At 38.9% G+C, this 17,080-nt stretch overlaps 1 pseudogene; it reads left to right on the top strand.

The window, feature by feature from the left end:
• The first annotated feature begins 247 nt into the window (after positions 1 to 247).
• Positions 248 to 16,804, top strand: LOC132060776 ((-)-camphene/tricyclene synthase, chloroplastic-like; annotated as a pseudogene).
• Positions 16,805 to 17,080: the final 276 nt, after the last annotated feature.

Below are 17,080 nucleotides of genomic sequence, written 5' to 3' on the forward strand. Positions count from 1 at the left end.
AATTTGTTTCCAAATTAGGAAAGAGGTCAGTCATTTTGGCACGGACTAAAAAGGAAATAGGTTCATATAAATTGAAACAGAGGGTGTACCATGATAACTAATCTCAGCATAATAATTCCCAGTATAACTGATCCGGCATAACTAATCCCAACATACTTGTCTTCAAACCAAACGACCCCTAACTTAAACTGAGGAATAGAATGCGTGTGTATATATACGTACGTCTATTAGAAGTGTTTTCAAACATGAAGTAAATCAATGGAGGCAATATTGTACACCAACGTAGGGATGCTAACCATGGCCACCACCTCAAGACCTCCACCTACTCCTTATTCCTCTTTCAGCCCACGAAAGCCAATATCAAAAGCTTGCAGCCTCTCTATTAATGCTGGCATGAAAACTGGACCATTACCACTTAATCAATCTCCTAATCTTTCCACTGATCTTTCATCTAACCCCATTAGGCGTTCAGGAAATTACGAGCCTACCATGTGGGATTTTCAATATATTCAGTCCACACACAATGATTATGCGGTACATTTATTTATCCTCGTTATTCAATAATATGCACAATAATCTGCATGCATATATATATATATATACACACACACACATAATATAGTAATTTTGCTATTCGATCATCTGTATAATATAGGTGAATATGTTCGAGTTGATCATGTGTAAATGTGTTTTTTTTTTTTTTTTTTTTTTCACCTTTGGTATAGGGAGAGAAGTATATGAAGCGGTTTAGCGAACTTAAGATGGAAACAAAGAAGTTGATGGTTGAGGAATCAGAAGAATTAGAAAAGTTAGAGCTGATTGATAATTTACAAAGGCTTGGAGTGAGTTACCACTTCAAGGATGAAATTATGAAAATTTTGAGGACCATACACCAAAATGCAGCCACGGGAGATTCATTATATTCTACAGCTTTGAAATTTAGGCTCTTGAGAGAACATGGTTTTCATATTTCTCAAGGTGCTAACCTGTTTTTGCCAAACTATATAATTTCAATTCCTTCTTACCTTATGCATGTTGTTCTTTTGGTATTCCCTCCGTCTCAATTTATGTGATATTTTTCGCTTCTCGAAAGTCAATTTGATAAATCTTCAAAACTAAATTGAATTAAATCAACTCAATATTTAAAATTAAAATTTAGATATTCAAAAACTATAGAAAAGTACTACTCCCTCCGTCCCAAAAAGATTGTCCTCTTTTGACTTGGCACAAAGTTTAAGAAATAGAGAAAGACTTTTGAAATGTGTGATCCAAAACAAGCTTTAGATATTTGTGTGACTGTAAATCATCTCATAAAGTTAAATTGTTTCTAAATATAGAAAGGGGACAATCTTTTTGGGACATACTAAAAAAGAAAGGAGGACAATCTTTTTGCGACAGAGGGAGTATAAGTTGCAATTTTTCTTATGTCAATATGGTAAAAAGAATACTCCGTATTTTAAAATGTTGATCATAGTTCACATAGTTTGAATTTCGAGGAACAAAAAGATTCACATAGTTTTTATATTTTGACCAATAATATTATATTCTAATCTCGTATTTTTAGATATCCTGAACAGCTTTAAGGATGAACTGGGTAACTTCAAGTAAAGTTTTTATAAAGATATAGAAGGATTGTTACAGTTATATAAAGCTTCATTTCTCTCTACTGAATCTGAAACCTTTCTGGAGTCTGCCAATACATTCGCAATGTCACATCTAGAGAATTATTTGCGTGATAATCAATATGGCGAAGACAATTTGACAGTCTTATTAGTGGGCCATGCGTTGGAACTTCCTTTGCATTTGTTGATGTTGAGAGTAGAGACAAGGTGGTATATTAACATATATGAGAGAATGCCAAAGGCTAATCCTCTTCTGCTTGAGCTTGCTAAGTTGGATTACAACATTGTGCAAGCAACACACCAAGAAGATATAAAAAATCTATCAAGGTGAGATATCCATTAGAGTTTAACTTATATGCACTGAAAATACTATATAAGACTTTTTACATTATATGAGTGTCGATATTAGGTCATTGAAAGATAATTTCACGTAACCTTCTACAATACTGAATTACATTAATTACTATGTAAGAATTTCATTATATTGGTTGTGTATATAAGTTAATCGGGGGAGTATATAGTATCTGGGGTCAATAGGTTTATTAAATATCAATAGGGGTGGAGCTACAATACTATTTGCTTGATTAGACCTTATATTTGTATTACAATTTAGAAAGTTAGTTAAATGATATAGATATTTAATTGCGAACTCAGTAACTAGAACAAGTTATGGGTTCGGTAACAAGTTCAGAACCCATAAATTTTATAGAGTTTTTGGAAATAAAAACATTTCTTCCTTTTTTTTTTTTTTTTTTTTTTTGGTTAAATTACATCCAACAGTTGAATGTGCATCTTATTCCTTCGAGCAGAAAGTTACAAGATGATGCACCATTGGGTTCAATGGAACTCCTATAAAAGTAGTCCAAAACATGTAAAAATTATTATATTCTCATGTAAAACTAATTTTCATGTAAAGGTGGTGGAAGAGCTCATGCCTTGAAGAAAAATTACCATTTACAAGGGATCGAATTGTTGAAGCTTTCGTATGGGTAGCGGGGATGATGTTTGAGCCTCAAAGAACCAATATTGCCGAATAATGTTGACAAAGGTCACTGCTATGGATACAGTTATAGATGACATTTATGATGTTTATGGTACTCTTGATGAATTGGAAGTCTTCACTGATGCTGTTGAAAGGTCAGTACGTAGGTTTAGGGAAGGAACTAACCTTTACAATATAAATAAGTATCATACCAAAAGTATTTATGTTGTGAAGCTAATAGCTTTATGTCTTGTAAAGAATACGATTACAATAAACTATAAGTACGAAAATAAGAAAGACGACACTAACTTTGAATTTATGTACTGAATAAGATATATGTGTTTCTTTATTAATTAGTTTTATTAATCGTCTTCCTCGTTTGATTTTCAAGTAAAATATGCTTTCTGATCACATTCAGAATGGATGTAGGCAATGGATCAGCTTCCAGATTATATGAAAGTGGGTTACCTTGCACTCTTCAACTCTATCACTGAAATTGCCTACGAAGTTCTCATAGAGCAAGAGATCAACGTCATACCCTACCTAACAAAATCAGTAGAAAAACTTGGCTCTACGTAGAATCTTTTCCTTTCTTTCAATTTCTAATTTCTTAATTTCTACTATATATGTGAAACATGCATGCTATTAATTAGTGGCAGATATTTGCAAAGCTTACTTACAAGAAGCAAGATGGTATTACACTGGATATACGCCAACTCTTAAAGAATACATGAATAATGCATGGATTACAGTTGGGAGTCTTGTGATAGTATTCAATGCATTCTTCTTTGCCACAAAGCCAATTACGAAAGAATCATTGGAACGGTTAAGCAAGTACCCCGACATAATTCGTTGGTCTTGTACAATTATTCGTCTTGCCGATGACTTAGCCACATCATCTGTACGTTTTTTTAACCCTTGTCTTTTTTTTTTTTTAAAATCAATCCTCGTTTAAATAACATTTGATCTAGTACACTCTGTTTGAATGGATCGGAGACTCTGGGATATAAGAAAGACTCTAAAAGTCGAGTAAAATATATATTGGTCCTAAGCTATATGACTCAGCTCAACAACCCGTATATTTTAAGGAAATACTACACCAAATATAGTTGTGTTATCGATAATTTTCGATTTTAAATTTTTTCATCCCTTATGTAATGAAAAATCTTACCCGAAGGTACGTTCATGTATACAAACCATTTCAATGAAATTAAGTCTAAATTTGAAATACACTGGGTCAACTTCCTCCTTCAAAATAAGTTATATGTGTTAGATTATGTAATTATTTAGTAAAATATATTTTGTAATCTTCTATTTTAGGATAGCATATGTTAGAAATATTTAGTCAAATTAGTTCCTAATTTGTAGCCTACAATTATGTTGTAAATCATGTATATCAACCCATTCATGGAACAGATTATTCAAGGAAAACATTCTCTACATGGTGCATCGACTAGGTTCTCTCAAAACCCCTAGCATCCTAAAACCCTACCCCTTTCTGGCCGCCGACCCCCCTCTTTGGCCACACCGACCCCCCCCCCCCCTCTTTTCGCTTCCTCTCCTTCTGCCTATTCTCCCTCCTCTTCTCTATGGCCGACACCTCCAAGTTGCATCCCATGACTACCGTCACCAATATCAAATCACGCATTCCCATTGTGCTTGACTACGAAGGAAGCCAATACAATACCTGGCTACCCTCTTCAAGCTCCATTGTCGTGCCAACTTGGTGATCGACCACATCCCCTCCGCCCCCCACCGTGCCACCACCGCAATTGCGGTACTAAAAACTTTTCTGCTGAGGCCCTACGGGAACGGCCGGATGACATTGTTCTAAGCAATGGATATATGGTACGATATCGAATGATCTTCTCAACACGATCATTCATCAAGAGGACACCGCGCCGAGGCCGGGACCGCCTTGTTCATCTTTTTCAGACACTAAATCTGGCCAGTGGCTCTCGCTTCGGTTGATGCAAAGTTCACCAACACCAAATTGGTGGATTTTCCGAATGTGAAAGCATACCGCATCTTGCAGCCGAAAGTTCTTGCACAATCCCCTCAGCTAACGTCGGTCACAAAGTTTCCAACGAACGACTTCGCGCTTCGCCTTCTGCGATGGTTGCCTGGAGAATATAAAACTTTTCGCACGACGGCAAAGACCGCATTTCTCCCGCGTCTTTTTGGACGTTGTCCTGGGCCGACGCTTGAGCTGAGGAAGATAGCTATGCCGAGGACGCCATTCACGACGCCGCTCGCCCGTCGCTCTTGTTTCCCACACGTTCATCCTCGAATTTCGTGCAACGGATGTACCCAATACCCCGAAAATAACTTCAACAATCGTGGAACTTCGCGTTAATCGTGGAAAGAAAAATAACCGTTGCCAGCCAATGCGGTAACCGCAACAACCGCCGCGGGGACAGGACCGGCGGGGGCGGGCGGCGCCCCGCACCACCGCACGCGCCCGAGCCAGCCAGCAGCGCAGGGACCCCATCGCCCCGTCGTGGCATTATCCACCGCGGCGCCGGGGCACGCGCGGGCCACCCCACCGTGCCCCTACCCCACCTGGCCGGGTGGCGCCTCCGGCCGGGCCGGCGGCCGCGTCCGGCTCCCTCGCACAGGGAGTTCTCGGTCCCTCGTCCTCCGCGTCGTTCTACTGGCCACCTCGTCATCACACGGGCGGGTACGCGCCTACGTATATTGATCAAGCTACGCACACAATGTCGTTGAATCCGCTCGATGACAAGAATTGATACATGGACACCGGAGCCACATCTCATATGACCAACTCCCAAGGTACTCTCTCGTCTTATTATCAATTGAGCAAAAATAATGGCATTGTTATTGGTAATGGTAGCATGATTCCAATTCATGGTTATGGTCATGCTTCCCTTCAAGTAAATCCCTCTTTAAAACTGAAAAATGTCTTACATGCACCTAAACTCATCAAAAACCTTATTTATGTTCGTAAATTTACTACCGATAATATGGTTTCTGTTGAATTTGATCCTTTTGGTTTTTATGTGAAGGATTTACGGACGGGGAGCAAACTCATGAGATGTGAGAGTTCGGGTGATCTTTATCCATTCTTCAAAAAATTTCGAGCCATCTCGTCTTTCGCACCATCTCGCTTAGTGTCATCTCTCCTCATATCCGGCACTCCCGTTTAGGTCATCCAGGGATGTTATTCTTAGTTCTTTACGTAGTAGTAATTTGATTGAATGTAATAAGGCTCGAAACAATGTTTGTCATTCTTGCCCTCCGGGGAAATTAATTAAATTGCCTTTTTATGACTCTCTTTCAACTACTACTATGCCCTTTGACATTGTTCATGGCGTGATGTATGGACTCCGCACCTCGTTCTTAGCTCTTCAAGTCACGCATATTATGTTTTATTTCTTGACGATTACACAAATTTTCTTTGGACTTTTCCCATCAAAACAAAGTCCCTGTGTTTACAATATCTTCTTGTCGTTCCAGATTTTCATTCGCACTCGCCTTGAAAAAGAAATCAAAACTTTTCAATGTGACAACAAAGCGTGCATTTGATAATGGTCCTTTTCATAAAATTTGTGAACAAAACGGATGCTTTTCCGCTTTTCTTGTCCCCACACTTCCCCCCAAAATGGTAAGGCGGAACGAAAATTAAATCGATCAATAATATTGTTCGTACACTCCTTGCCCATGCATCTATGCCCCTCCTATTGGCATCACGCCTCGCCATGGCAACGTACCTACACAATATTCTCCCTACTAAACTCTTAGCCTATAAGACACCCACTCACATTCTTTATCAAAAGAATCCATCCTACTCTCATCTCCGAGTCTTTGGTCGTCTATGCTTTCCCTCTCTTTCCCTCCACACAAATTCATGCTCGCAATCTAGGTCCACTCCACGTGTCTTCCTAGGATACCCTTCCAACCATCGGGGGTACAAATGCTATGACTTATCGAGCCGAAAAATAATCATAGCCCTAAGATGTGTGGTTTGATGAAAATTCCTTTCCATTTTCACAACTAAATACTCCATCTCCTACATCATATGATTTTTGACGATGATAATTCCCATGAGAATCCAATTGTTGCATGACCAAAGCACGTTTTCCCCAACGCAAATTGTCACGACCAGCCCCGTGGGCCGCGACTGGCGCCCTATTTGGACACCCAAACAGACTTTCAGATCAAATCATCATAATTTAGCTTAGCTCAAATATCATATTCATCATATTTAGCAGAAGTGAAAATAAATACTATCTTAAGCGGTCGCGCGTACAAAAGTGTCACATCAAAGTCAGAGGGGCGGCGAATATACATCACGGATATATATGCACATATACAAACATGAGGGCCATTATGGCCACCATAACAAACGGACCGCATTCGTATGCAAATCATGAACAAATCGAACACACATAGGACCCACGACCCACAAATATGACTATTGTGCCTCTACAAATCAAAACGAGATCATATGACGGGACAGGCCCCGCCGTACCCCAAATAATCAAATATACAAAAGCATAACCAACACGAAGATAGGTACCAACATATGGGCTCCGACAAAAGGAGCACCCCGTAACAACGCGAATGTGTGGCCTACACGGCAAACATCACGAACCTCCGTACCGCGGGCACGAAACGCAGACCCCGAAGAAAGGGGTCGTACGAAAGATGTACTGAGTATGTAAAGCATAAAGTACAAAAATCTAAACCATAACTGAAGTGAAGGGTACAGAGAGAAAATACCGGATCAAGTATCAGAATCTGTACTGAAGACACATGTACATAATGCAAATAGAAAATCATGCATAAAGCTCAGGAACGTGGTCACCACTCCGACGCCGGTGCCACAACACAAAGATACTCCGTAAGGTTTCAAATCTCCGTACAAACCCCGAACATATCATATCACACATATCATATCGTGACATATCATGTCATCGGAACAAATCATATCATCAGCCATATCACAGCATAACTCCATATACGGTAACCGGCCCTATGGCGAGGTCTCGGAAACCGCAACACAGCATACTACCGAATTTATCATAGTGCGCACGATCACAAACCGGCCCGGGAACCGGCGAACGAAATCATAGTATAGGCACGAGCAGAGTAGTGCAGAAGCCATATGCAAATACATAATTAAATTCCAAGGATCGACAAACAAATACATATACATATTCATATTAAGGTCAGAAGGCTTAAAGTAAGCATTGGTCCGTATTAATTAATATACAAAAGATATGAGTCTTTAGATTTATAAAACTTTCGAAAAATACTTCATAGACTATTCTCTGAAAATTTAGTGTCGTTCACATTTAGGAGCTTTCATATAACTTATGGAACACCCCAAACGGAGTCTCAAATTCATAGGCAAAGGTCCTTCCTTTATATCATACGAAAGTAGGTTAAGCAAGACCAACGAAAGAAATCTCTCGGGGCTAGTGGGCCCACCTCGGGTCAAGTCGAGGTGGCGGACATAAATCACGAACTTTAGACTCTATGGAGTCATCTATGTAAGTTTCAAAACAATTCCGTCACATTTGCGCAAATTATGGATATTCGAATGGTTTTCCAACAAAACATAGAAATCATGATTCAATTGTACTGAATGAATAGTAACTAAAATCAAACTTGGGTTTCGATGAGCGTAATAACCCCCGAGGCTCAAATTCAAACCTAGTATATCTAGGACATGCCAAAAGAAGGATTGGGGTAGCCTTACATACCTTTCTCACTTCTTATGCTTGTTCAAACTCGATTCCCTTTTTCGTCCAAAATCTACAAATGGTCAAAGTTACCAATTAGGAATTTCAAGATTTAAGAATTCACTTAACTTCATATTTGTCTATCGAAATTTCGGCAGCACTTCCCTTATACATTTAACACCCCCGAGACTTGGCTCGGCTCAATATATATACCAACAACACAAACCCCACAATACCAAAGTTATCACGAATCATATCAAAATGGTTCTAACGTCAATATTCTTCTTTTCTACATAAAGCAATACTTCCATTCCAAATTTTAAATTTCCAAACAAATCTCAAGGATTTCACATTCATCATTAACCATGATCATCACAATATAATTTAGAAACATTTCATATCATTTGTACAAAATATTCATACGATATACAAAATATACAACTTTCCACCAAAGTCATAATTCATCCGAAACTTCTAATCTTTAACATACTTATTCATAACATCCCAAATTTATCAACAACCATCATAATTTGCACCTCGACAACTCCATTTCTATAATGTCATAAAATCACACTAAACGACACAAAACTTCTACTTTCCATTTCAATGCAACTTACATCATTTTATCTTTATTACATTGCAAGCATCACAACAACACAACAAACATGTTAAACCAAATTAATTCATTCTCATTCCAACTTCAAATACCACACGGCCACCCTCCATTTCCCCAACTTCCATCAAATTCATTCAACTTTCATTTTCAATATACATTCCATCCTACACACAACTAAAATACAACATAAAATTCAACACATCACATGCATACAATGTAGTATACACACGGCCACATGCACACATGCACACCCACTTTGCAAACTTCCATGTTTTCATGAATTCTACTCATTCCCATATACTACAACACAAGCAAACCTTCATAGCATAATAACTTGGGATAAATTCTTACCTTTTTCTCCAATCTTCTTTACTCAAACATGTTGCCATATTGAAGGAATAAGTGCTCTTTCTTTCCAAACAATTGCACCATGTTGTAGAGGACCCTTAATTTGGTGGAAATACCACAAGACAATAATTTTTGGAGGGAGATTCTTGATGGTGATTTTTCACCATCTATGGCCGAATGGCCTCTAAGGCTTGCTCTTGTTCTTGCTTTCTCTCCTTGTTTTATTTTCTTGAACTTTCTATGAGATAAGGACTATTATATATATTAAGTAGCACATGGAAAATATTGAATTAAAATTGTGGGTTTGGGCCCTCTATGGCCGGCCACCCCTCTCTTTTGGGCTTGATTTTTTTTTTTTTTTTTTTTGAGCCCAATTGGTTATGAACCATATTTCGTAATTCCCGAAACTAATTTTCAAAATTCCAATTTTGCCCTTGGCCTTCCTCCGTATTTCCACATCAATATTTTTCATGAACAACACACATATATTATCTAAAATCAAAATAGCACCTCACCTCCTACAAGTCACAATTATCTCAAAATTTCCGAATACGTGAAAATACGGGATATAACATTCTCCCCCCCTTTAGAACATTCGTCCTCGAATGTTAAATTAGCCTTATCGGTCTCACAAACATTGCGGGGGAGTTTTCTTTATGAATAGCACGCATCGTCATCCGTCGATCAATATACGTATTTAGAAATTCGAATTACCTATAAGTATAGGGAACAAGCGAGGATACCTTCTCTTCATTTCTTTGTCCTGTTGTTTCTTTTCCACTATTGTTTCGCTATAAAACCTTAACAGAGAATATGTCCTTGGTACGCAACCTCCTCACCTGGCAATTCAGAATAGCTACAGGTTGTTTCTCATAAGATAATTCCTCCGTTACCTGAATATCATTTACTGGAATTGTTCCCGAAGGATCACCAACACCTTTTCTGGACGTGAATACACGGAATACCGGATGTACTGCCTCCGGATCGGATGGTGAGTCTAGCTCATAGGCGACCTCGCCTACCTTTCAAATAACCTGATACGGTTCGATATACCACGGACTGAGTTCACTCTGTTTACCAAATCTCATCACTTCATAAGTGACACCATTCAGAAATAGCCAGTCATCAATCTGGAATTCTAACGGTTGGCGTTGTTTATCGGTATATGATTTCTGTCGACTCTGAACAGTCAACCACCATCCCCGAGCGGGCTTTTATCTTACTAACTGCTTGCCGAACCATACCTGGTCCGATCAACTTTGTTTCACCCAAATCGAACCAATCGATCGGAGATCTGCATTTTTCTATCATATAAGGTCTCGTATCCGTACGGTGTCATCTCGTATGTTGGGACGATAGCTATTGTTATTATAGGCAAATTTAGTTAACGGTAAATGATCACCTTCACTATCCTTGAAGTCAATAACATAGACCCAGGGCGTATCTTCTTAGTGTCTGAATAGTACACTCGGCTTGTCCGTCGGACCGAGGATAACATACTGTGCTATAACTCACCTGGGTTCTCCGTCCTTTCTGGGACGATCCTGAGGAGTTAGTCGTAAGCTGAGCACCCCTATCAATAATAATAGATACAGGAATCCCGTGAAGTCTTATCATCTCTTTAGTATGCAATTTAGCAAAATCCTCAGCCGAATAAGTAGTCCATCCGAAGGAAATGGGTCGGGTTTCGTCAATCTTTGTCGAATCCAATCAAAATCATACCTGCGCGGAGTGCGCGGTAACTTATAATAAAATCCATGTTAATCGTTCCTTATTTCCAAACTAAAATTTTCGTTTCCTGTAGCAACCCGCCGAGCTTTTAATGCTCGATTTGGACTTACTGGCGGTTTAGATATTAGCCAATGAACTCTGCACCGTGTTGGAATGGCATCCTTGAACTGATGCTATTTTACCCTTTCCATAATCGATGATTCAAGACTTTCCTGGACAGAAACCCCCAATATTTTTAATCGTCCAAAAGGACTCTAAGGCTAACTAACCGATGGATTTCACGAACCAATTCCTCCTTTCGGTCGCACGCCACCAAATTGCCCATAGATGGCGACTATGAACGTTTTCCGCAACATTCGCTTTTCCCGGTGGCATGAATATCACGTCATGATCTTTCGATAATTTCAACCATCTTCCTTCTCGCAAATTCAGCCCTTCCTCTTTGCTTAAAAAAATGTCGGGGACTCGATGGTCCGTACAAATATCAGCGTGGACTCCATATGAATAATGCCGTCATATTTTCAAGGACATGCATCACCGCGGTTAATTCCGTATCATGAGGGGGAGAATTCTTCGTATGCATTCTTTACAAATATGATCAAACACCACTTCATGCCGATAATCCACGTAATTTCATGGCGTACCTCCTCGAGTTCCATGTGATTAGTGGTCCATGAACTATTTTTCTAGTATCTAACGAACCCCTTCCTTTCCATTACTCTTTAGGGGCCTAGCTCGCGGCCATTTTCTTGCCTTTATTACTATTCTTTAAAATATATTACTGCGTACTTATGCACAACATCCGTTTTACCCGATAGGGGAAAGTAAATCATGACATAAACGTATCACAATTCATATTGGCGAAAAGCGGTTTCTTAAGGCGTTTTTCATTCTTTCTGTTTTTAACATCTAAAGATGTTGTAACGCCGGTTTAGGTATAAGGTAATACGTTCTCCCCCCTTTAAGCGGGTCGTACTCATACCATATCCATGTCTTTTCCTTACAATCTATAACTTGATTAGCTTCGTACGAGACTTTAATAAATTCCCGAGGTGATGAAAACTCTCGATCACCTATTACAAAATCTTATCTGATAGCTGGTCCTCAAATAATGTAGTTAATGTAGAAATTTATCCTTTAGTAATCATATTCTTCCTCATTGGAAGATTCGGCTAAGTTATTCCCTCTTTCACACCCGTTCCTTATCTGTCGTTCCGCTTTCTCGATATTCGCATTTTTTTTTTTTGATACTCACATAATTCATCGTTCCATACCATGGGTTTTCCTTTTGCCCTACACTACTGCATTCCAGTTCCTTTTTGCAAACAATTTCGTACTTTGCCTGTCGGCTCTTTTTGAGGCCCTGCTTAATTACGTTTCCTACTTTTACTCCCCTAACATTTTGATCTCTGTAGCTTCCACTCAACTACTCTCTTTTCTCTCCAAATATCATTGTGTTAGAATCTTCCAATTTCAACCAGTAGCAAAGTCAATATCAGTTTATTTCGTAACACCTGTACCATACCTTTCGTTTTGTCTCATAAATTCCGTCCACTTAATGTCTTTCATATATTACAACACTAGCTATTAGGGTTCACCCATCGATCGACATAATCAAAAAGGGGAGTCCTACACATACATATACATATATCTGTTGTTTCTTTTACAAGACAATTCCAATCACTTGTTCCAACTTACTCAAATTTCAGAGCTGCATTGCTCCTCTTTCCTTTCACCAATCTAATCCGTCGCAACTTACGCGACCTCTATATAGTTGCTAACCATTCCACATACTCTAATTTCCTTTACATTGCCCCAAATTTCCTATTTATCTCTCATATCTATATTTATGAAAATCTTGTATACTTCCCAGGGGGTCACCCATCCCATCTCTGGCCCTAGCACGCTTAACCTTGAAACTTTGGTGCATTTAGGGGTGTTAAGGCCGGTACAATCACATTAACGACCCCGCACGACCTTTGTCACATAATTTTAGGCAAGTCGGGGTCTTAACAATTTTCCCAAAACGTTCTTGTAGCGGGTCCCACCCCGACCTAGAGAGGAGTCTTTCACTTTTCTGACCATATAATTATTGTGTCGCCCCTTATCTAAATCCTCAATACTTACCTTCGTCTATATGTCAAATTCTACACCGCCCACAAGTTTAAATTTTATTCCGCAAATTCCGACTCCAATCAATCGTCGGGAACTGATAAAATATTTCTGTAAAGTTCCCTCTCCAACCGCTAGCAGAAGGAAACTAAAATCCGACAAACATCGCAGAATTCCTTAGTACTTAATTCACATAATTGCCTCCATATACATATAGGAACAGTAAGCGAACCATTTAATTCCCAACTACTTGTCATACGCTTTGTATTTTTCCAATAAGGTGATACTTAACCGCTGGACATTTTTGCCCTTCAACATAGGCTTTTCTAAAGCAAAGTATGGTCGAAACGTATTTTGGTCCGTTTAAATAAATTGCAAATTTGCTGCTCATATACACTTTCTCAAAATAGAGTTTCTCACGTAAAGACGGTGCTTCTTACGAATGACATGGAGGGTATCTCTTAAATTTTATTTTTTTTTTTTTAATTTTTTTATCCAACGAATAGATTTACTCTATCGGTATCGACTTTCAAAACATGTTAAGAACGCACATCTCATTTTCCTTTTTTATAATTTGGAAAAATTTGGGCGCAGAGGTTCCCTCCGTATTTCTTACTATCCCAAACTCCGCACGCAGGGAATACCAACAATGCCTCATTGTGGCCAACATATATACGTACGTATCATATCGTAGCATAGCCACACAGGCTAACAATTTCAAGTAAATCATGAATATGCTCGCGGACTTACCTTACACACATAATTCAAATGGAACCAATGGCATTTTCCTATTTATTTTCCTCTTCGAGCTTCAACTTTATATTTCAATCATACTTCAATGGTTTCCCCAACATACATCTTTCATACCATTGCTTACCTGTGTACTGTATAGCTTCCAATATCATCAATCACTGTCTTCTGTCGACACCGTCCTTCGGCTGAAATCAAAGGTTAGTAAGAAGGAATTCATTTCCTACGGCTGGCTCTATCGCACGATCTAAGATCCAAAGAAAGGCAACACCCTAAATGTCCTGTAGCCTCCTGTTTATAGATGTGGTGCACAACACACCGATAAAAAGACTCTACGAGACACTACCGTAGACATTCCGAGGACAAACCGCTCTGATACCACTTTTGTCACGACCCAGCCCCGTGGGCCGCGACTGGCGCCCTATTTGGACACCCAAACAGACTTTCAGATCAAATCATCATAATTTTTAATCCGAACTCAAAGTACCATAATCAAGCCTTAAGTGTCACCACCAATTCCATCTCCCCCATTCCTCGGAATCCCGTTGGTGCCCTTAATGACCCGAATTGGAAAAATGCTATGCAAGATGAATATAATGCTCTTATTGATAGTAAGACTTGGGAGTTGGTCCTCGTCCTCCAAATGCTAATATTATTCGGTGCCTTTATGGATTTTTCGCATAAAAAGAAATCGATGGTTCTTTCAAGAGAGGCATAAAGCCGTCTTGTAGGTGATGGCAGTGTCTCCCGGAAGGTGTTGATTGTGACGAGACGTTCGGTCCATGGTGGTCTTCGGCAACTATCCATGTGGTTCTTACTATTGCTTTATCTCGCTCTGGCCCATTCACTACTTTGATGTAAAGAATGCTTTCTTACACGGCAATTTTGAACGAGACCGTCTATATGTATCAACCTTTGGGATTCCGGATCCAGCTCGTCCGATCATGTTTGTCTCTTGCGTAAGTCTCTTTATGGTTTGAAGCGCAGCACCACGGCTTGGTATCGGCGTTTTTCAATATGTGGCAACCATTGGTTTCTCGCATAGTACATCCGACAACTCTCTCTTCACATTTTGTCGTGGAAAAGATATTGCTTACATTTTGTTATATGTGGATGATATTATTCTAACTGCATCTTCAGACTCTCTCAGACTCGGTATCATGTCCAAGTTAGCTACGGAATTTGCAATGAAAGACTTGGGTCCGTTGAGCTATTTTTTAGGGATTGCTATCTCACAGGACAACAATAGTCTCTTTATGTCTCAGAGTTCTTATGCAGAGGATATTCTTGACAGGGCTGGCATGTCACGGTAAGCCTTGCCCCACCCGGTTGACTCAAAAGGCAAACTCGGCGCTTCTTCAAGCGCCCGTATGAGATCCCTACGAAGTATCGTCGTCGCGGTGCTTTGCAATACTTGACATTCACTCGGCTACCGACATATCATACGCCGTCCAACAAGTTTGCTTGTTTATGCATGACCCAAAGTCAAAAGATATGGAAGCATTAAAACGTATTTTGCGTTACATTCGAGGTACGATTGACTTTGGCACACATTTATACAAATCCTCTCTACGAGTCACTACTATCATATACGGAATCGATTGGGAGGATGTCCGGACACTCGACGTTCCACATCGGGTTATTGTGTCTATCTTGGGGATAACTTGATTTCTTGGTCTTCCAAGCGCCAACCTACTCTATCTAAGTCAAGTGCGGAAAGCGAATACGAGGGGTTGCTAATGTTGTCTCTGAGTCTTGTTGGATTCGTAATCTATTGCTTGAACTCAATTGTCCTATTCGTCAAGCAACTTTGGTCTATTGTGATAATGTGAGTGCCATTTACTTGTCCGGAAATCCGGTACACCATCAACGTACCAAGCATATCGAAATGGACATTCACTTTGTTCGTGAAAAGGTTAGACGTGGCGAAGTTCGTGTCCTACATGTTCCGTCCCGTTATCAGATTGCTGACATCTTCACCAAAGGTCTTCCGTGCGTACTATTTGATGATTTTCGCGACAGTCTAACCGTTCGTAAACCTCCCGCTTCGACTGCGGGGGTGTGTTAGATTATGTAATTATTTAGTAAAATATATTTTGTAATCTTCTATTTTAGGATAGCATATGTTAGAAATATTTAGTCAAATTAGTTCCTAATTTGTAGCCTACAATTATGTTGTAAATCATGTATATCAACCCATTCAAGGGAACAGATTATTCAAGGAAAACATTCTCTTACAATATGCACTGACAATATAAGAAAATTATATTATAGATCAGTGCTACTTTCCATATAACCAGCATGTTGTTGTTGTTGTTGTTTTTTTTTTTTTTTTTTTTTTTTTTTTGTTTGAAGTAATCAATTTCACTTATTATAGGCAGTTATATGTAGTTGCTTTTTGAGTTACTTAATTATACGTGTTTATGAGAGTTAATTATCCTCTATTAACTTGATATCAAAGTAACTAAAATTTCATGCATAGCTGAAATTCGTTGGGTTTCAGAATATTAATGAATGTAGCAAATTCTTTATGATTTTTCAAACTCTTTTATAATTACTAGGATATGTATATTTATTTTCCACTTACGTGCACAGGATGAAATGAAAAGAGGTGATCTTCCCAAATCAATACAATGTTACATGAATGAGAAGGGTGCTTCTGAAGAAGAAGCAAGAAAACACATCAAGTTTTTGATAAAGGAGACATGGAAAATGATCAACACAACTCAACGTGAAAATTCTTTATTTTCTGAAAAATTCATTGGATGTGCCGTAAATATAGCAAGAACGGGGCAGAGCATTTACCAGCATGGAGGTGGGCACGGACATCAAAATTCTGAGACTCAAAATCACATTTCCAAGTTATTTTTTGAGCCCATCACAACTTCGATTCTATAAAGCCCTACCGTTTTGTTTGGTATTTACATATGTATGCTTAAGGAGTCGTGCTTTAGATTTTATGCATTTGTTATCCAGTAAGATCACTTTGAAAATAGTATAAACTATATCTGTGTGTCTCACACAATTCAACTGATGCAAGTTTGTGAGATTATCTGTTTGTGAGATTTTTTTGTTTTTACAAGTTAGTGAACCTCAATCTTATATTTTGGGTCTACAAATTTTGAGTTCACTTAATTGTAGAACAAAAAAAAGTTTGGTACAACTTGTATTTGTTGTATGAGATACAAAATAAAGTGTTTGACAAATATTT

This window comes from Lycium ferocissimum, chromosome 6 (genome assembly GCF_029784015.1).
Source record: "Lycium ferocissimum isolate CSIRO_LF1 chromosome 6, AGI_CSIRO_Lferr_CH_V1, whole genome shotgun sequence".
NCBI classification, from domain to species: Eukaryota; Viridiplantae; Streptophyta; class Magnoliopsida; order Solanales; family Solanaceae; genus Lycium; species Lycium ferocissimum.